We start from the raw sequence: 22629 nt of genomic DNA, 5'->3' as shown, positions 1-22629 counted from the left end.
CATCAATCCAAACTCAGAAATGGTTGGCTGAGTAATATTTGTCCTAAGTTAGGATCCTATTTGTTTTCCCTGGTTGTCTTTGTCCTTCACTTCTTGCTGTGTTTTAACTATTTCTTGTCTCTGAGATGACAATGTCATTTTATAAGATGTATTGTCACAACGAAGATCAATTCCCAAGAAGGAAAACAAGTCCTTCTTTGAGCCAAGTCTAATAAATTACAATTGTGTCTAGCCATTAAAAGAATGACTGACAATTGAATAGAATGAAATTGATATTAGCCAAACCCTCATTTATGTTCTTATAATGCTTATTGATTTGAAAGAAGTCACATTCTCAGTTCACCTGATTTTCCACAAGAGGTCAGCTTTTTAATGTAATCTACATGTATTAGAAGGAAAAAGAATGAAAAGCAAAAAGTTTGTACTGGAAGTTAACAATATCACTGAGACTGGAACATGAAATTTAGTCCGTCACAAGTTGACTGATTTACACTGACCTGAAAGTGGCAGCTTACTGCAACATTGATGTTACAGGAAGAGTTCACCTAATATGGTTTCCTGAGCTTTTAACAGAGGGTGTTAGTTGAAGTCAGTTTTTGGACCTTTTGAGGATAAACATGATGTTTATACTTAGACAAGGCAAATTCCAGCTGAGAGACAAAACTGCCATTAGATGAGTCTGGGTGCAGCTGGTTGCTCTGATAAATCCAATAAATTTGGCAAACTTTCATGTTCTGTGGCTACAAGTGTATGTTAGTGGCTCAGAATTCCGTGTGGTAACTCATCCCTCCTAAGTCTCTAAAGCCTGTCCACAAGACAGAAGTCAGGATAGTGACGGAATACTCCCCACTTGCCTGGATGGGTGCTGATCTAACAACACTCAAGAAGCTTGACACCATCTAGGATAATGCAGCCCACTTGTGTGGCACACCATCCATCACCTTCAATGTTTAATCACTCCACCACTGATGCACAATAGTAGCAGTGTTTACCATGTACAAGGTGCACTGCAAAAGTCACTGAGGCAAAAGGCCTTTAGGCCTTGCCTTCCAAACTCTTGACTTCTACCATCTAGAAGGACATGGGCAGCAGATGCTTAGAAAATCCACCATGTTCAAATGCTCCACCAAAGCACATACCATCCTGTCTTGGAAGGCCCAATTGGTGTAACTACCGCCATGCAGCAGGCCAAGAAGGCGAGTCACCACCCTCTCCGCAAGGGTCATTAGAGATGGGCAATAATTGTTGATCTATCCAGCGATGCCCACATCCCATGAATGTATATAATTTTTTAAAATCCTGGATTCTGCATGAGAATTTTGACATTTGGAACATTTTTATTGGATTGTACGGATTTTCTCCATGCCATGCTTCCCTGGGTTAGTGCACTGGAAATTAACTTCCACTATTCCTAAACTTCATCATAAACTTTAAAAGTTTATCAAAAGTAACAAAATTCCCCAATTTCCCTGACTTTTAGACTGAAGTTGACAGAAAGCACAGATCACGTTTCTGTACATAACAAGAATGACGAATTATTACCAATTTATTACAAATTCTACGTATTACAGCAGGTAATTATGATGTATTCACATGTTGACATATAACTCCACTAGTTGAAAATCTAAGCCCCTTATTTATATACCACACACAGACACACATTGGTATTATGGATGGAAGGAAAATTGGAAAGGCAGTTCAGTCATCTGTGTCCCCAGAGTTTGCTGAGATGATTCTTTTTGCTTGCCAGGACTTGCTGCTCTTTCATCTTTCTTCTTGAGGTACTTTCAATTGCCTGAAGAAGGCACAGAGTGACTGGTTCACAACTGATAAAATCTCCAATTTATTGATGAGAGGAACCAGCTTATGGCAACTACTGAGGGAAAATACTTTGGCTTTCTCCATGCTTCTGCTTTTTTTAAACTGTGGAGAGAATGACTGTTCCGGTTTCATTCGGTCTAGCATTGACATCCACAAGCTGTTCAGCTACCCACCAGCCAATCATATAATCATTGGCAGGCAGAAGGCCTTTGTCATTGATAACTGGTTAATACACCACAGACCAGTCAGCTACTTGTTATCAGATGAATCTCCTTTTGTAAGCCCCTGGCTCCAGCGAGTCTGCTGTAACCTCCCTTCCACTGATTGAACAAAGAGCAGTGTAAACAGCACTTATAATGAGTGTGGGAAACCTACTTTATAAAGTGCTTTAAGTAATCCCCTCCACAATCCATATAACATTTAGTTCACAATCTAAAATACAGAACTATAAAAACATGTAGTATTTAGATCTAGTGATAGACTCTCTTGAGTTACTTCAGCCCCTAGTATTACACCATCTCATGCCAAGGGTGTGCACTGGTATTGAAGAGGCATTTTCGAAAATCAAGCAAGTAGTTCTCAAATACTGTGATATATATATCAAGAAGTCACTTTACAGTGTGACACCAGTCAGCAAACTTAATGCCTCAGTAAATTATATTTACATCCAGGTTGTTAACACAAATGGAGCAATGCCATTTTCAGATTGGAAAGACCATTGACTTTAGAGTCAGAGATGTACAGCATGGAAACAGACCCTTCAGTCCAACCCATCCATGCCGACCAGATATCCCAACCCAATCTAGTCCCACCTGCCAGCACCCGGCCCATATCCCTCCAAACCCTTCATATTCATGTACCCATCCAAATGCCTTTTACATGTTGCAAGTGTACCAGCCTCCACCACATTCTGCGTGAAAAAGTTGCCCCTTAGGTCTCTTTTATATCTTTCCCCTCTCAACCTAAATCTATGCCCTCTAGTTCTGGACTCGCCGACCCCAGGGAAAAAGGCTTTGTCTATTTACCCTATCCATGCCCCTCATGATTTTGTAAACCTCTATAAGGTCATCCCTCAGCCTCCGACGCTCCAGGGAAAACAGCCCCAGCCTGTTCAGCCTGTTCAGCCTGTCCCTATAGCTCAATCCTCCAGCCCTGGCAACATTCTTGTAAATCCTTTCTGAACTCTTTCAAGTTTCACAACATCTTTCCGATAGGAAGGAGACCAGAATTGCATGCAGTATTCCAATAGTGGCCTAACCAATGTCCTGTACAGTGGCAACATGACCTCCAATTCCTGTAATCAACAAATACTCTGACCAATAAAGGAAAGCATACCAAATGCCTTCTTCACTATCCTATCTACCTGCGACTCCACTTTCAAGGAGCTATGAACCTGCACTCCAATGTCTCTTTGTTCAGCAATACTCCCTAGGACCTTACCATAAAGTATACAAGTCCTGCTAAGATTTGCTTTCCCAAAATGCAGCACCTCGCATTTATCTGAATTAAACTCCATCTGCCACTTCTCAGCCCATTGGTCCATCTGGTCCCGATCCTGTTGTAATCTGAGGTAACCCTCTTCGCTGTCCACTACACGTCCAATTTTGGTGTCATCTGCAAACTTACTAACTGTACCTCTTATGGTCACATCTATATCATTTATATAAATGACAAAAAGTAATGGACCCAGCACCGATCCTTGTGGCACTCCACTGGTCACAGGCCTCCACCACCCTCTGTCATCTACCTTCGAGTCAGTTCTGTATCCAAATGGCTAGTACTCCCTGTATTCTGTGAGATCTAACCTTGCTAATCAGTCTCCCATGGGGAACCTTGTCGAACGCCTTACTGAAGTCCATATAGATCACATCTACCGCTCTGCCCTCATCAATCCTCTTTGTTACTTCTTCAAAAAATTCAATCAAGTTTATGAGACATGTTTTCCCACACACAAAGCCATGTTGACTATCCCTAATCAGTCCTTGACTTTCCAAATATATGTACATCCTATCCCTCAGGATTCCCTCCAACAACTTGCCCACCACTGACATCAGGCTCACTGGTCTATAGTTCCCTGGCTTGTCCTTATCACCCTTCTTAAACAGTGGCATCACGTTAGTCAACCTCCAGTCTTCTGGCACCTCACCTGTGACTATCGATGATACAAATATCTCAGCAAGAGGTCCAGCAATCACTTCTCTAGCTTCCCACAGAGTTCTAGGGTACACCTGATCAGGTCCTGGGGATTTATCCACTTTTATAAGTTTCAAGACACCCAGCACTTCCTCCTCTGTAATATGACATTTTTCAAGATGTCGACATCTATTTCTCTACATTCTATGTCTAACTTGTGAACATTTCAATCAAATCCTACTTGGAAGAGTCAAAGTGACAGTTGAGGCTGTCCATAAGCCACTTTGAAGAATTCTCCTCAAGCTGCTACTATTTGCTGTAAAGCATGTTTAATGTTACTTCAGTTATAGAGATATTATCTGGGGACATGTCATGACAGCAACAGAAACAGATGTACAGCACGGAATTCTGTCAATAGCAGCACTCCTGATGAAGAAAGTAGAGAATTCAGTGACAGAGTATCAAATCTTCCAGATTTGACATGAAGTAACAGCTTGAAATATTCTAGAACACATGAACCCAGTGGAGACATGAAATCCAACAGACAAGTAATAAAAGCAAATTACTGCGGATGCTGGAATCTGAAACCAAAAGAGAAAATGCTGGAAAATCTCAGCAGGTCTGGCAGCATCTGTAAGGAGAGAAAAGAGCTGATGTTTTGAGTCTAATTGACCCTTTCTTTAGCTTTGACAAAGGGTCAGTTAGACTCGAAACGTCAGCTCTTTTCTCTCCTTACAGATGCTGCCAGGCCTACTGAGATTTTCCAGCATTTTCTCTTTTTGTTCCAACAGACAAGTGCTTTGCTCATATCAACATGATGCAACTCTTCAAGTATTCCAATAAGTTATGATGGGAAAATGGCCCAAAAGCATCAAAGATGCTCCTGTAGTCACACCAGTGTTTTGCACACTCAGGGTTACATTAACATTTGAAGATGGTATACAGGAAATAGGAGTTGAAAGGAGAGGTGGTAAAGCACATCCATATAAGTCACCAAGGAAGTGTGTCAAGTTGCAGTGTAGAAATGAAATCTCAGAAAGACCATGGGTAAAACTGGGCTTAGACCTTTCCTCTCACACAGGGAGTGCTTATCTTGTCACCATTAACCATTATTCTGGCAACTGGAAGATGGCCCAATTGATGTTATTGAGATGATAGAATGCCTGAAGTTATACTTTAAATTTATGGCATTCCTGACACTGTGATGAGTGACAATGGCCCTCAGTTCACAAGTGAAGAATTCAGCCACTTTATAAAACGTTTGGGAAAGTTAACACGACACATTATCTCCACACTGTCTCCAGTCAAATGGAAAAACTGAGGCAGCAGTGAAAGTCAGCAAAGAAATTGTAAAGTAATTGAGCAAATCCCACACAGATGTACACAAAGCAATCCTCAAGTGCAGAAACATACCTGCTGAAGGTATGGGAAGTATTCTGGTACAAACACTAATATCACATCACATTCAGTTAGCTAAAACCAATGACTGCAGATGCTGGAAACCAAATTCTGGATTAGTGGTGCTGGAAGAGCACAGCAGTTCAGGCAGCATCTAAGGAGCAGTAAAATCGATGGTTCGGGCAAAAGCCCTTCAACAGGAATAAAGGCAGAGAGCCTGAAGCATAGAGAGATAAGCTAGAGGAGGGTGGGGGTGGGGAGAAAGTAGCATAGAGTACAATGGGTGAGTGGGGGAGGGGATGAAGGTGATAGCTGAAAATGTGTTGCTGGAAACGTGCAGCATGCCAGGCAGCATCCAAGGAGCAGGAGAATCGATGTTCGGGCATGAGCCCTTCCTCAGGTCTCCTGCTTCTTGGATGCTGCCCGACCACCGTGCACCCCCCCCCCCCCCTCCACCCCAGCAACACACCCCCAGCTCTGATCTCCAGCATCTGCAGTTCTCACTTCTCCCGATGAAGGAGATAGGTCAGGGAGGAGGGGGGAGTGGATAGGTGGAAAAGAAGATAGGCAGGTAGAACCAATCACATCACACTCACACTATACATAAATTGCCAAAATCAAGCATTGGAGAGCCAGAAAGGGTACAAACTTTCAACACTCTCAACAAGACTCAACCCAATTGACAACCTGGGACCTGCACAGAGCAGTTATTATCCTCATTACAAGTGTGTGGCGTGGACAACCAGATGTACCACAGGCACACTACTAAGGAAGAAGTGACCCTATGTGCAGAGAACAGATAAATTATCAACTTCAGAGGCCCACATCACCCCAACAATGGAAATGGAAGTACAGCAGTTACTGTAGAAATAATAAGAGACAATGGGATCAACATTCCCTGGGAAAGGAATATTACATAGATGATCATCCAATAACATAACAATAACAACATACTATTAAGAGACCAGCCCAATTTAAAGACTATATGTGCAATGCATGTACAAAGACCGACAGGAATAAGGAACTCTTAATATATGAGAATATTTAACATTTGTGTGTATACACAGTAATTTGAGTAACTCAAAATGTAAGTGATAAAGTTTGGAATGTTTTTGTTTTCTTTGGAATATAGGGGTATACTTACATTTAAAGAACAATACTATACCAATGTACTTCCTGGTTTGCCATAATTATGTGATCCCTACATGTTACACTGACTGGGGCATCCATCATGCGATGGATTTTAAATGAGCCACTAAACAAATAAGTTAGAGTGTTCTGAGGTGAGATGAGTGAACAGGAAAAGTGAAATATTCAGGAAGATTAAAAAAAATCATCAGTTGCTCTCAGGTAAATGACAGTTTCATTTGTGGACAGTTTGTGCTCTTGCATTTGAACTTTGTTAGTGTTGCCTGCTGGAACTAACTACAATATTTTTGTAAAGTTCATTTAATGAGTCACAAGTCTTTGTGGGTTGGATGTTCAAGCAAACTTCTTATTGGCATAATTGGACTTGAGGTGTCAATACAATGTTACAGAAATAAGAGAGTAAAGGGAGCAAGTTCTTCTATCTAGGGAACAAGAGCTGTGGAGAAGGGCAGAAGAATGTCAGCTTACTGGAGACCTTACACCACAGGCATGGACAGGCCAGGAATTTCTTAGCTCCTGAGAACCAAGAAGGTGAGGTTTCCATTTAAGATGTTATGACAGCAATATATGTATCGGACATTCAGCCCTTCATGTTCTGATTCATAAATTACACTCTTTTCACTAAATAAAGGTTTAGAGCAACAAGTATTTCAAATCTATAAAATAATAAGCAATGTAATTCATTGTCCCACACCAAAGACTCTATACTTCCTGCATCTGTCATCAAACTGAAATGTCAGGTACTCTACTGAGATAATGGATAGTTGCAAAATAAACCATAGAGCAGTATTTGAAGTAATTGAGAGTAATTGAAGCTTTCAGGCTTATGTCAACAGATAGAGTAAAATAATAAGTGATGGTATTTGTTTCTTTATGCTCCAGAAATTTTGTTTCAAAGATTTAAATGATTAGCCAGTTCCCTTTAACGGGTACTCTTGATAGTTTTGATGGGTTCAATTTAACCATTGTACTTGATATTTTTGACACGTCTCTTTAACAGTCTCTTTCACAGGTGGTTCTAATAGTTTTGACAGTTAATTTGCACAGGTCAGTTGCTGCAAATTTAACTATAAAGAGTTTAAGCACTTTTTGTACACATTTATGCTTCTATTCCCCAAACAACACCTAACCTCCACTAAAGAGTTCCTTACCTTTCCCAAAAGTCCCCGAGAATACGAAAGTGACACTTTATTTCTTTAAAAGGGTTTCCTGGCTATTCAGTTGAACCCAAAATATTCAGACCTGCTCTCGCCAGGTGTAATCTACACCCTTCACATTTCACTCTACAAGGCTACCAAAATCCCACTTCAGTGGAACCAACTGGTGACTTAAATGGCCAGCTGCCTCTGTGAGAAATTTTCATGTGTGAAACATGCCTCATCCCATTCCCAGCCACAAGAATGGGAAGTGCAGTGCTCAAGGATGGGGCTTCCACCTTCCAGTTCTTTCCACCATGACAGAGAGGCTCTCTGTTATGCCAGAAATCTGGCCCACAGTCATGTCCTACCTTTCTCCATGAATGACTTTGCCAAAGATTCAGCTTTCACCATATGCATGAATGTACCACACAGAGCCACATATAGTCCAGTTTGCATAGTCCAGCAGATGATTCTGGAGATTTTTGTGAATCAAAAGGGATATTTTACTTATTGAGAATTCAGCTGATGTGCAAAACATGGAATACAGTAGGCTGATCTCTGTAATATTGGTCTTCATTATGTCTATCCTCCCATACATTCTACAGGGTTGTCTTATAATCTCTTTCAGCAGCATTGATGTAGATGCAGAAATGAGGTACGATCAGTGTTATTCTTCCATTAAACCCCTAAAAAAAACATTTCAAGAAACATTCAGGGCCTGAAATGTTTGGAAGTGTGTTGCAGTTTGGTTTCTAAGCTTCCAGGATTTGCACAGAATCACAGCATTGTTATGACACTGAAATAGGCCATTCAACCCATCATGCCTATACTGGTTCTATTACGTAGTGTCTATCTCCTGCCCTTTCCCATTTCCCTGCACAACTATTTCTATCTAATTAATTATCCATTGCTCTCTTGAATGCCTCAATTGAACCTATCTGCACCACATTTCCAGGCAGTGCACATCCCACTACTATAACTAAAGGTAAAGACAAAGTCACCATAATTTCACCAGAACATAGGGCTGTTCTCTCATTAGAGAAAGCCAATTGTTGGTAGTTTAACCTGTGGGCTACTGCATCTCAGGCAAGGGGAGATGTTGGGAAGGAGAATCCTTCATGGTAACCTCAGCTTCTGTGGGAATTGAACCACACAAAGCTTTTTCTTTCTTCAGCCTTGCTTTGATTGCACATTACTTTGTATCAATGCCATCCTGCTCTTCCTACTTTTATCAGCGGAGACAGTTTCCTTCTATCTATGATGTCCAGCCACTCACGATTTTAAAAGCTTCTATCAAATCTTCTCTCAGCCTTCTATATAAGGAAAATATTCCAACTTCTTCAATCTCTCCTCATAATTCTGTTGCTGTACAACTTTACTACAAAGAGAAGCCAAACCATTGAGTCAGGTGAATAGGAAGATGTAGAGGTCGAGAAGCAGGCACAATGAGAGGCTACTGAGAATAATGAGGAGTCTGCAGCCTACTTAAGCTTCTTGACTGTAAGTCATCTGGGAGAGCTTTTCTTGAGAACTTTGCATGAACATAAAATTTTATATTTCCCTGCAACAAATATAATCCTGGTTCTTCTAATATCCTTAGGACTCCAGTCAATTCAACCATATTTGCACAGTCATGAAATCCTCCCTCAGTAAACTCTGCATAATAATCACTCTGTGCTCCTGAGATATTATTGGAGGATTATGGCATTCTTGTAGTGGATTCTTCTGTCTCAATCTTCAATAAGAATTCCACAAGGAGCATTACACTTTCCTTTTAAGAGGTAGAAGGCACCAGGAACTGGGGTGCTCAATACCAGATTGCTGTTTTTGCATCTTTGCTGTGTGCAAATTGGTTGCACATTTCCTGTGTTATAACAGTAACAGCAGTTCAAAAACAAGTAGAATTAGTTGTAAAGTGAAAGGTATTAATGAAATGTAAGCTTTTCTTTACAAAATCAATAAAAGTGCTTTCTGCAGATTGTCTTTAGTTCTTTTTTTGAGTGACAATCAATGAAAGATGTTTTTGTAGGCAAGTCAATTGCTACAATTTCAGAAAGTTATGCCCTGACTGAAAACTCATTAATTGAAAATAGATTCCATCAAAACCATTTAAACCTATTTACCAGCATGTGTCACCTCTTAGTCTACTTTAATCACAATGACCCCAGAGCTCACATTTGAACATTCTTTGACCTAAAGCCTTTCCTGTAAATAATAGGAGGGTGGCCAAATGATGCATGTGGGCTTAGAAAACATAGCTTCTTATAACTTCACTAAGACAATCGCAACAATATTGCAAGTAACAACTAAAATGTATCACAAGTATGATCTGAATTAACCACACATTAGAAAACACTAATATATTATTACCATTACTAATCTCATCACTTTCCATATGCTAGTTGCTAAGTCTCCTCTCCTACCCCCAAGGCATGCAAAGTGAACATTATTTGCAAGCAATGTACAGGTTGCAGCAGTTTAGACCCCTAGGGAACTCCTGTCCACAGTAATCCTGCCCTGGTGCCCTTTCCTTTGGAAGATTATATCTTGTGCCAACAGTTAGTGTGTGGGAAATATAAAATATGTCAATAGCTCCTCCCAGGACTTTGTAAAATGCAATGCACTACTCATTGATGCCACATATTTGACTCTTGACCTGTGTAAGTATTATTAATGTCTATTTCTTTACTAATAGCTTTAAGCAATATTTGCTGTCAGCCAGAAAGTTTTCGTAATAATTATTTGCATGCTGACATGTGAAATGAAGGGATTTCAGGGTTGCTAGATCAGGAGACTTGTTGCATTCAGTCTATGTTAACACAACAATTGCGTTTTATAACTTAAATAGAGATGGTTTAAACGTTTAAGATTACTGCTGTCAGTCTCTTTGTAATATAATTGGGAATATGAATTAGTAATATGTAATTCTTTTTCTGTTATAGAAATTAACTTTTCACTTGTTTGTATCCTTGCCAAATTCCATTTCTACAAGTTCTTATCAGATGGATCAAAAGCTTTTTAAAAGGATTAAAAGTTTGATTTTTATCAGATAATGACTTAAAACCTTTTATTCTTTTCTCAATAAAAACCTTTTATTGAGAAGATTGTCCAACCACATAATTGAACAAGTAATCTAACATTGAAAACATTCTTCTAGGGATAGCTATTCATGTATACTCATTGAATTATGTTTGAGAAGAGGCCATTCAGCCCAACACACCTGCACAAGCCCTCTAAAAGAATGTGTTCGCTCGTCCTGCCCATGCCCTTACCCTAGCTCCTTTTTGTTTAAGTATTTATTCACCTCTCTTTTAAAAGCTACTCTTGATTCTGGTGCCACCATTATTCCATGTCTTAACAACCATCTCTGTTTAAATGAACATTGTCCTAACCTCACCTTCCAAACCTACCACTTTATTGAAGCTTTTGTCCTCTGCCCCAATCTGGTTCTGCAATGTCATATTTTGCTTGATAACTATCTGTAAAACCCCTTGGAATATGATACTGCATTGAGGAAACATGTAAATGTCTATTGCCATTTTTGGGATTTTAAATCCACGCCATTAAGTCATTCCACCTCAAAGATTAATCCTGCAAATCTATGCTATGACTGGCCAATGGAATTTGTTTTATTATTTCTCTAATAATTTTGAACATATCGACATTATCAGTTCTTGTGAGAATGTCCTGGGGATGATTTAAACCCATCCTGTTTAGTGGGAACTATTAAAATCACATGATACAACCTATCACCCCGCTGCTTCTGTAAACACATAGCTATCATTTTAACTGCTCACTTTATTTAGGTGGATGTGATGCTTGCCTAAACCAAGAACGTGCCAAATTGTACTGCTGTTCAGTAGTTAGGACCCCAATGCAATTTCAACTTGGGGGGATAAAATGTGTGCTCGGTTATTAGCCTGTTAAATAGAAACTCAGAATTGTTTTTGAGATTAACTGTCAGCGTGAATGTACATTTTTAAAGGGACAGTGATCTGCAGGTATTGGATGTTGTGGTTAATTACATCAATTAACCAATCAGAACTGCAAATTAACATAGATTTTATTTGCTAATTCACTCGCATGACCAATTGGAATGTGAGTCTGTATTTGCCACTTTTCTTTAAGCTTAGGATGTTATTAGTTGCAAAAGTTTCTATCTGTTTGACTTATCTTCACATTGTATGAGGTTCAGCATATGGAAAGCTTGCTCATCTTCTGATTCGATATTCTTTCACACTGAATCTTCACCTGACCTCAGGTACATGCTGGCCCTTACACAGACCTCTGCCTCATTTCTTGTTGTCACATCAGGGAGCATGTTGCTCTTTTGTGTCTCATGAGTTGCAAACAAGAACATAGATTAGCTTCACAGTGGGTGTACCAGACTGCATTTCCCACATGGTTTGTTTGCTTTTTTCATAGAACATAGAAAGGTACAGCACAGAACATGTTGTGCTGAGGTTTAATCCTAATGTAAAAAATAGTAACAAACTACATACCCCTCAACTCACTGCTCTCCATGTGCTTGTCCAGCAGTCGCTTAAATGTCTCTAATGACTCTGCTTCCATCACCACCGCTGGCAACGCATTCCATGCATTCACAGCTCTCTGCGTAAAGAACCTACCTCTGACATCTCCTTTATACCTTTCTCCTAATATCTTAAAACTATGACCCCTCGTACCAGTCAATCCTGCCCTGGGGAAAAGTCTCTGGCTATTGACTCTATGTATTCCTCTCATTATCTTGTATACCTTGATCAAGTCTCCTCTCTTTCTCCTTCTCTCCAGAGAGAAAAGTCCGAGTTTTTCCAACCTTTCTTCATAAGGTAAGCCCTCCCAGTCCAGGCAGCATCCTGGTAAACCTTCATTGCACCCTGTCCAAAGCCTCTGTATCTTTCCTATAGTAGGACGACCAGAACTGGACACAATATTCTAAGTGTGGTCTCACCAGGGACTTGTAGAGCTGTAGCAAGACCTCGCGGCTCTTAAACTCTATACCCGTGTTAACGCAAGCCAAAACACCATATGCTTTCTTAACAACCCTATCCACTTGGGTGGTAACTTTGAGGGATCTATGTACTTGCACACCCAGATCCCTCTGTTCCTCCACATTATCAAGAATCCTACCTTTAATCCTATATTCAGCATTTGAGTTCGACCTTCCAAAATGCATCACTTCACATTTATCCAGGTTGAACTCCATCTGCCATTTCTCAGCCCAGCTCTGCATCCTGTCTATGTCGCACTGCAGCCTGCAGTAGCCCTCTATACTATCGATGACACCTCCAAACTTTGTGTCATCTGCAAACTTACTAACCCACCCTTCAACCTCCAAGTCATTTATAAAAACTACGAAGAGCAGAGGCCCAAGAACAGAGCCCTGCGGGACCCCACTCAACCTGATCTCCAGGCAGAATACTTTCCATCTACAATCACTGCCTTCTGTCAGCCAACCAATTCTGAATCCAGATAGCCAAATCTCCCTGTATCCCATACTTCCTGACTTTATGACTGAGCCTACCATGGCGAACTTTATCAAATGCCTTGCTGAAGTCCATATACACCACTTCCACTGCTTGACCTTCGTCGACCTGTCTTGTCACCTCCTCGAAGAACTCAATAAGATTTGTGAGGCATGACCTGCCCCTCACAAAGCCATGCTGATTGCCTTTAATCACACTATGCTTTGTCAAATAGTCATAAATCCTATCCCTCAGAATTATTTCCAAAACTTTGCTGACCTCAGATGTAAGACTGACTGGTCTGTAATTTCCAGGGATTTCCCTATTACCCTTCTTGAAAAGTGGAACAACATTTGCCTCCTTCCAATCCTCCAGTACGACTCCCGTGGAGAGTGAGGAGGCAAAGATCTTTGCCAGTGGCTTAGCAACCTCCTTTCTTGCTTCCAGGAGCAGCCAAGGATAAATCTGGACTGGCTCTGGGGACTTATCAATCTTAATGTTTTCCAAACTTTCCAGCACATCAACTTCATCAATCTTGATCTGGTCAAGCCTGTATCCCAGCTCCTCAAAGTTCTCATTCACAACAAGGTCCTTTTCCTTAGAGAAAACTGAAGCAAAAAACTCATTTAGGGCTTCCCCTATCTGCTCAGACTCCTCGCACAAGTTCCGTCCGCTATCCGTGATCGGCCCTACCTTCTCCCTGATTATTCTCTTATTCCTCACGTATGAGTAAAATGCTTCTGGGTTCTCCCTAATCCTATTTGCCAAGCCTTTATCGTGCCCCCCCCGGCTCTCCTCAGTCCATTTCTGAGCTCCTTTCTAGCAAGCCTGTAATCCTCTAAAGCTGTGCTAGATCCTTGCTTCCTCCACCTTACGTAAGATGCCTTCTTCCTTTTGACGAGAAGCTCCTCTGTTCTCGTCATCCAAGGCTCCTTAATCTTACCCCTTCTTACCTGTCTCAGAGGAACAAATTTGTGCATCACTCGCAACAACTGCTCCTTAAATAGTCTCCACATGTCTGCTGTGCCCTTTCTGTGGAACAATTGCTCCCAGTGTGTACTTCCCAACTCCTGTTGGATAGCGTCATAATTGCCTTTTCCCCAATTAAATATCTTCCCTTGGTTACTCCTCCTTTCCCTCTCTAAGGCCATGGTAAATGTGAGGCAGTTATGATCACTGTCACCAAAGTGTTCTCCCACCGCGAGATCTGACACCTGTCCTGGCTCATTGCCGAGCACCAAATCCAAAATGGCCTCTCCCCTCAGCAGCCTGTCTACATACTGAGTAAGGAAATCCTCCTGAACACACCTGACAAAAATGGCTCCATCCAAACCATCTGCACTAAGGAGGTTCCAGTCAATATTGGGAAAGTTGAAATCACCCATAACTACAACCCTGCTACCTCTGCATTTTTCCAGAATCTGCCCGCCTATGCGTTCTTCAATCTCCCTACTGCTATTAGGTGGTCTGTAGAAAACCCCCAATGAGGTGGCTGCTCCCTTGCTGTTCCTAACTGCTGTTGCTGACTCAGCAGACAGACCTTCCTCAACAACCTTCGTTTCTGTAGCTGTGATGCACTCTCTGATTAGTAATGCTACACCCCCTCCTCGTTTTCCATCCTCCCTGTTCTTTTTAAACATTCTAAACCCTGAAACATCAAGCAACCATTCCTGCCCTTCGTGAAACCCACATCTCTGTTATGGCCACAACATTGTATCCCCAAGCACTGATCCATGCTCTAAGTTCGTCACTCTTATTTCTGACACTCCTTGCATTGAAGCAGACACACTTTAACCAATCACTCTGTTTCATCACATAAAAAACTTTCTTGATAGATTCACTACATTCTGTCACTGCCCCATCTGCAAATGTCCCCCTCTCAGATATGTGGCTCTGATTCCCAACCCCCTGCCAATCTAGTTTAAACCCTCTTGAATCACACGAGCAAATCTCCCACCTAGGACATTTGCACCCTTCCAGTTCAGGTGCAACCCGTCCTTCAGGTACAGGTCCCACCTTCCCCAGAAAGTATCCCAATGGTCTAGGTATCTGAAGCCCTCCCTCCTGCACCAGCCACGCAGCCATGTGTTAAGCTGCATTTGCTGACTGTTCATCACCTCACTATCTCATCTACACCAATATTGGTAGCTGCAGCTAATGTTTGTAGGTTCTGTTGTCCAGTTATAATGGCTTAATATTTCCTGCCATTTTCAGCAATATGTTGAAGTTATGCCCTTTTTTTGTATCTCTGAATACTGTTCATCTGCTTTTTTTGTTCTTCCTTATTATTTTATGGCTTTTCTTTTTGAAAATTTCTGATTGGTGTTAAAGCCACATAATGTCCTTAGACAGCTCAGCTTCTAAGAAAATCACCGGTTTTGCCCTTGTTAGGTATCTAGTGATGAATGGATCAATTGATTTGTATTCCAATTATAAAAAACTGATCTTCCAGCATGTCCCATGTCCCCTTAGCAAGCTGATTCTCCTGAGACAGACCTGAGAATTGACTCTGTGCAACCCCTCAATTCCTTGATTTTCACAACTTGCAGTTCTAAATCTAACAAATATTGTTAATTCATTTGTTTAAAAAGTCTGAATTCAGACTTTCTAAGGCCTTCTAATTTTTACTCTGCAATTTGGAGGTCATCTTCTTGATGTTCACTCTCTTTTGATGTCTATGGGATGTTTAGGCTTGCTGCTATCTGGGGAGACTCAGCAATGCAGTGGCTGCATTCACATTGTCTAAGGAAAACAATTGCCAATCACCACATCGTGGTTTAATGTTTACTTAGTCAAATGTACCTATCTCACACAGAATTTTGGGTAATTAGACATAAGTTATTTTGAAAGTTGATCACAGGATTATTCATCATGCAGATTCATTACAAAGTTCAACTACTATTGTTAATAGAAAACACAGTTTCCCTCCTTTTTCCTACATGCTGCAAGCTAGACTGACAATGACTAATAGTCACACATTTTGCATCCTGGTTACTTACTCACCTTTTCTGAAAGTCATATCACAACACTGGAAATCATGGATTCTCTATAATTGTGTTTTGTGGATTTCCAACAAATTGATGAGTTTGGAGATATCTTGTTTCTATTTGCTTTCGTTTCACTCATCCAAATAAAGTTCTCACTTCTTGTCAAGGATGTCAATGTTGCTTCAATGCTTGGAATTACATGGTATTTACAGTGAAATTTCAATGAGTCAAATTTGTATTTGCCAAAACTCAGTTTGAGGTGAAGTTGTCTGCTACCCCTCCAACAGATTAGGATATCCAAGAATGCCTGTGATAGCTTCATTTAGCCGAATCTGTACCCATTTGTTACATGATCATATCAACCAATCAGAGTATGCTAGTCTGTGAAACTACAGGCAAGCTATTATCAGGTATCAAGATCTCTGCTAGTGGGCCTGAACCTGTAAGAAAATGACGTAGACTGGAGATAATGTGAACTTGATGCAGCAAGTGAAAGGCAAGTGGTGTGACACAAAAAAGTGGAAGAAGGAGTGAAAGAATCCACCACTGATTTTGTCAACCATTCTGAAGCACAAGGCAACTATCTGAGAACAGTGAACCAAGAAGTGGATGGACGGCAGCGACCTAGTGATATTATCACTAGACTGTTAATCTGGAGTTTAGATCAGAGTGGTGCTGGAAAAACACAGCATGTTAGGCAGCATCCGAGGAGCAGGAAAATCGACATTTCTGGCAAAAGCCCTTAATCTAGAGACCCAGATAACATTCTGTGGACTCAGGTCTCACCACAGCAGATGGTGGAATTTAAATTCAAGTTAAAACAAATCTGGAATTAAGTGTGTATGATGACAATGAATCAGATTGCCAATTGTGGGAAAAACCCCTCTGGTTCACTAATATTCTTTAGGAATATAACAGGCCATCATAACAGGCTTACTTGTGACTCCAGACCCACAACAATATAGGTGACTCTTAACTATTCTCTGGGCAATTAGGGATGGGCATTAAATGCTGGCCTAGCCAGCGATGCCCTCATTCCATGAATGAAAACAAAAAACACAGATTTCTATCCAGCAAGAAAACAGATGAGATTGGCTGACTATTCTGACATTGAAGAAGATTGACTAATGTGGTTAAAGGCTTGTCAAACAGAGAAATGTTCCTATCTCTGGTCTAATTCAGCAGGAAAGGAGTCATCCCGCTAATGAGGCTGAACCACAAGGAGTTCATCTGCAGTGATGGATGGCTGGACCAATTCTAAACAAGGCACTGCATCAGCTTCAGTGCAGCAAGTGGTGAGGGTAATGACAGATGATTAGCCGCAAAATGGTCTTGCCCATGAAATGAAAAGGGACCAATAAATAATTTTATTATGAATCAAATTGAATTGTTTTACCATCTTTTACAGGATTGCTGTTTAAGGTTGAAAGAAGAAATATATAACAGTGAAAAGCAAATCGAGCAACATGCCAATATTCTGTTTCAACAAGGATGGCACCATGAAGCTGCTACTAGGAAAGTCTGAGAAGCCATATTGCTTTGCAAATGTCAAGATACCCCCCACCCCCCCCATTCAATACGAGGCTAACAAAATTACTGGATTGACAGTCAGTATTTTGGGGTCTGCATCAGGAAAGTGGACGTAATGTCTCAATGGAGAAAACGGAAGATTTTTGTGTGTGTAATAATGCGTATTCCATTACTGTCGGCCACAGAGTGTCAAGATGACAATCTTGTTTCTCAATGTTAAGGCCAAGCTCCAGCTGATTGATATGAGTAACAAATGTGATGCAAACTGTGTGATATATTTGATACTTTTATTGTAAGTTTGGGTTACTGGTTTTTGAGTTGGTAACCAATGGGTTTTTTGAGTGTCTGAACTTAGTAATCAACGTGTAACTTCTTCAATAGTCATACTGATTTCTTTTAAAATAGTTTTGAAACCTGGTTTTAGAGTGAATACATTTTGTATGCCACTAATGGACTAGGGTTTACTTTAGATTGTTTTGCAACCCAACAAGATAAATAATGAGACATCAAAGTTTGTTAGAAACTTCTAGATTTTTACATTTGCAATCTTAAGGGAAACATCCATAGCTTATAAAGGGAGAAATTTGGTTTCAGTTTTATTTTGAGTTTTGGGCAATCCTGTGAAGTCTTTGGAATAGGATAGCTGTGTAGGCTGGCACTCTTGAGAAGGATAGGATATAGTGAACTAGGTTACGATAGAGTGAAGAGTTTTAGTCTCAGACCAGAAGTGTTGAGATAAAATCTTGAAGAAATTACTTAAAGCCGTGTATGTTTAAGCAGGTGTATAACAGCTCCAGGAAGAGGCCATCTGCAATTCTAACATATTTGCTGAAGTCAGAAGTGAAGTAAACTTACTGAGATGTTAGATACAGAGACTCTGGTGTGAATATTGTGGCATTTTGGGGACTGTACCAGGGATGTCTTTTTGGTACTACATAAAAGCTGTTGTTCCTTTTCAATATATGAAGCAGTGTTCTGGGATTAATGGGATTATGCTCTGTGTGTTTAAAAATCTTTGATTTTGTATTATGAGGAGATGGTTTAATTTATTCTATTTTATCTTCATTTCCTTTGTTAATAAACTTCTGTTTTATTGTTGAAGGAACATCTGCAGCATTGTGTACTTACATTTCAGCAAAATACCACTTTGCTACAACCAAATTATGATCTATCAAGCCAGATCTCTGTCTAGGATCTGACTTGCCTGATCATCAGACTGGATCATGATATTACGGACTTAAAGATTAACTGCCAACAATAGTCTGTTTTCCAGATAGCTGGCATGATCCTATGATAATTATCCAACACTCAGTATTCCAAGCATCCAGGAATGTGTGCTAGAGAATAAAGACAAGTAATTGAACACCATTATGCCTGAACAGCTCAGGTACAGTCACAGTCAAGGGACTAAGCTGAAACATCATTCAGCCCTGAAACTACTGAAACAAAGATCCAAGTGTCTCTTTAAATGCCTGAGGTTTATCTACATTATATGCCACATACATTCTGATGCATCATTGTTCTGAGCTGTGTGGCAATAGAAAGAGGATTGAATGAAGGAAAAGGGTTCATAGAAGGAGGAGGCTGAGCACAATCATTGTGGCCTATGAGATTAGGGATCAGTTGACAAAACAGTCCCTCCAGTTACCTGATAATTGCTCTTCATTTCCCCTCCCCCCACCTTATCTCAGTCCCAACCCTCGGAATCAGCACCGCCTTCTTGACCTGCAATCTTCTTCCCGACCTCTCCGCCCCCACCCCCTCTCTGGCCTATCACCCTCACCTTAACCTCCTTCCACCTATCGCATTCCCAACGCCCCTCCCCCAAGTCCCTCCTCCCTACCTTTTATCTTAGCCTGCTTGGCACACCTTCCTCATTCCTGAAGAAGGGCTTATGCCCGAAACATCGATTCTCCTGCTCCTTGGATGCTGCCTGACCTGCTGCGCTTTTCCAGCAACACATTTTTCAGCATTGCTCTTCTGTGAAAAGTTATACAATGTCCCTTTACATCAACAATCCTTGTTGTCACCACCACATGCATTATTCTTGTGAGAAATATAACACTGTCCCTTCAATGTTACTGGATCAAAATTTTGGAACTCTCTCCCTAAAAACATTGATTATACCAACACCATATGGACTGCATTGGTTCAACAGAGTCTCACCACTAATTTCTGAAAGTTAATTTGAGATTGGCAATAAGCTTGCCAGTGCTACTCACATCCCAAGAATGACAACAAACTCCTTCCACCACTTCCTTCACCTAGCATTAAAAAAAGATACCATTCACCAACATATATATGAATGTTATATTGACAATGTAAACTCAGAAGCTGTTATGAATAGACAATGCAAAGCAAAATGTCAAATGGGATAAGGGTGATTAATTTAATGGAAAACACAATAATTTCATCAAATATAACCTCAACCAATTGTCAATCAATGATTGTATTTTAAAAACAGGTTTACTTACTTTCCTGCAGCTATTGGGCAGAATTTTATGGCCCATCCACTGAATGTGTGTTCAACAAGAGGGTTTGGACCAAAATATTGGGTCTGCAGCCCAGCTCCAATATATTTATGTGTGGGGATGATGGTTAAGGTGCCTTTTAGGCTGCATGCCTTAAGCCTATTGAGGCCCAATTAAATGGCATTTATGGGTCTCAATCTGTCTCCAGTGTCATAAAACACAGGATCGTGACATGTCGGGGAAGAGTTGTTTTAAAACTGCTTTTTTTGAAAAGGCAGAGAGGAGCATATCAACAGGCCAAGGGCTTGGTGGGGAGCAGGAATGGTTGCCCTTTGTGCAGAGTCAACCACCTTCAAGATTTCACCACTACACTTTATTCCTCCCCGCCCAATGGGAAGTAAACTGTTGGATATGGTTTATTTAATCTAGTTGAGTTTGTCATGTTTTATGTGGGTAGATTATATATATGGGTATTTTCCAGTTGTTGGGTAGGTGGCAGTATTGTAGTTGTATTGGAACATCTCAACTAAGGCTGTGGCTAATTCTGGGACATAAGACTTCAACATTGCTCTGGGATGATTTGGAGGCTTATAGCATTTGCTGTGTCCAGTCAGCCTTTCCTTGACGTTGCATTATGAATCACAGTTGATATGTCAGTGTAGCTTGAAGAAATATGTTCATGATATCACCACTGTGTCATAACATGTGAACTGAGGGTAAAAACGTCTCATATGCCATCTTACTTGGGACCATTTGAAGCATGACATTCAATAAGAAGTATGCTGCTCTGTGTAATTTAATGGCTTAATTTCAGGACAGACCCTGATATTATTTATATATAATAGCTAGTTTTATTAAACATTTGTTGGATTCTTTATTGTTACAATATATATTTGTTTTGTATGTTATGACAGGTACCATAAGCATAAACAAAATACCTGCTGGAAGCAAAACCCACTTCAGTGATTTACATGAAGTGAATTCAATTGGCAGAAAACTGGAATTGTGTGACAGTGGATACGTCAGGGAAAGGCTCAGAAGGCTTGGTTCGTCAAGGTAAAGTAAAATCTCCACAGTGTTTCCAGACTATAGGACTGCTCACTCATTAGAGAGACACAACATGGCGGTGGTTTAACCTGAGGCAAACCATGCTTCAAGCAAGAGGAGGGGTTGAGAAGGAGAGCCCTTCATGGTATCCTTAGCCGATAGAATAATTAATCTATGCCCTGCTGGGTTAAGATGATTGTAAATTCCTCAGCCATTCTTTTTAGAGTCATGTGCTAAGCTCTGCCACTGTTGCGGAGGTGGATCTGTTGGTTGTGGGATTGCTCATCTCTGTCCACATGATGCTGCCCTTGTGTTTTAGAAAGCATTTACACCTGTTTGTAGCTTTACCAGATTTTTACCTCATTTTCAGTGACATCTAATACTATTCCCAAAACACTTTTCTAAACTCCTTAATGAGCTAGGGTTAGCCTCTGGATTGATGGCGATGGGGGAATGAGGAATACATGAGGCTATGAGGTTACATATTGTTAAAGTGTACAACTCTGCTGCTGCTGGTGTCCCTCAGGAGCTCAAGGGTAATTAGTTGCTAGTGCAATTGAGGAAAAATCAGTAAAACCGAAAAAAAATGCCAAGTACTTCAAATGCCAGTGAATATGTCGCCTGCTTCCACCCAATTCAAAAATCAACATAAGTGTAATTTTGATCTTGAAAAAAAAATCAAATTTGCTTTGCATTGCTTTGGAATCTGCCAAAATTCTTAGGTGCTGTGGATGCTCAATTTTATGATCTAACATTATTTGCATGATTGTTTTGTTTTATAATTGCATAAGTGATTATCAACAAACTCAGATACTCCTGCCTCTAGTTAGAGAGGAAATGTGTAAGCCAAAGACAGTATAAAAGAATAAGAACATTTAAAGCTGAGTGTCTCAAAATGTAAAATATTCTGAACCCAGCCATAAATTTTCCAAAAACTAAAATAGAGAGTGATTGAGAAATGGCAAAGTGGGTCAAAAGGAAAGCAACCTGCAGTTGCAGCTACCTGCAGTAGCAAACAAGTGATGGAACTTGCCAAAACTTGATCTCTGGCCACTAAATACAAGGTATTAGACTACCAGGAAGATTTTCACTGTGCCACTTAACAGCATTACAAAATGCAGCCAGGTTTCAGCCCATTACAATTGTCCCTGCACAGTTCAGGTTCTTGCCGTTTCAAAGCTGCAAATGCCCTTGCTACTGATGCTGTTTTGAATCTAAATTATTTAATTTAATCTACTTTTGTTTGATAATTCTGCATCAATTATCTCCTTTTTCTGCTATTTCTAATATATTTGTTTTTATTCCTGTTTTTAAAGCCAAGTACTTTTATCTTTGACTCTTCCATCTCGTTTTTGATTTTTCTATTGAACCAATGTTGCCATTGGAATTATTTTCTAAACGTTTTACTGCTATAACATTATCTACCTATTTCACTCCATTTCTTAGTTCTGGATTCAGCATTCTGTCCCATCTGACTAAAGCACGCTGA

The sequence above is a fragment of the Chiloscyllium punctatum genome, chromosome 12, assembly GCF_047496795.1.
Source record: "Chiloscyllium punctatum isolate Juve2018m chromosome 12, sChiPun1.3, whole genome shotgun sequence".
NCBI lineage: Eukaryota > Metazoa > Chordata > Chondrichthyes > Orectolobiformes > Hemiscylliidae > Chiloscyllium > Chiloscyllium punctatum.
The sequence above is the reverse complement of the archived record's forward strand: the minus strand, read 5'-3'. Positions refer to the sequence as shown.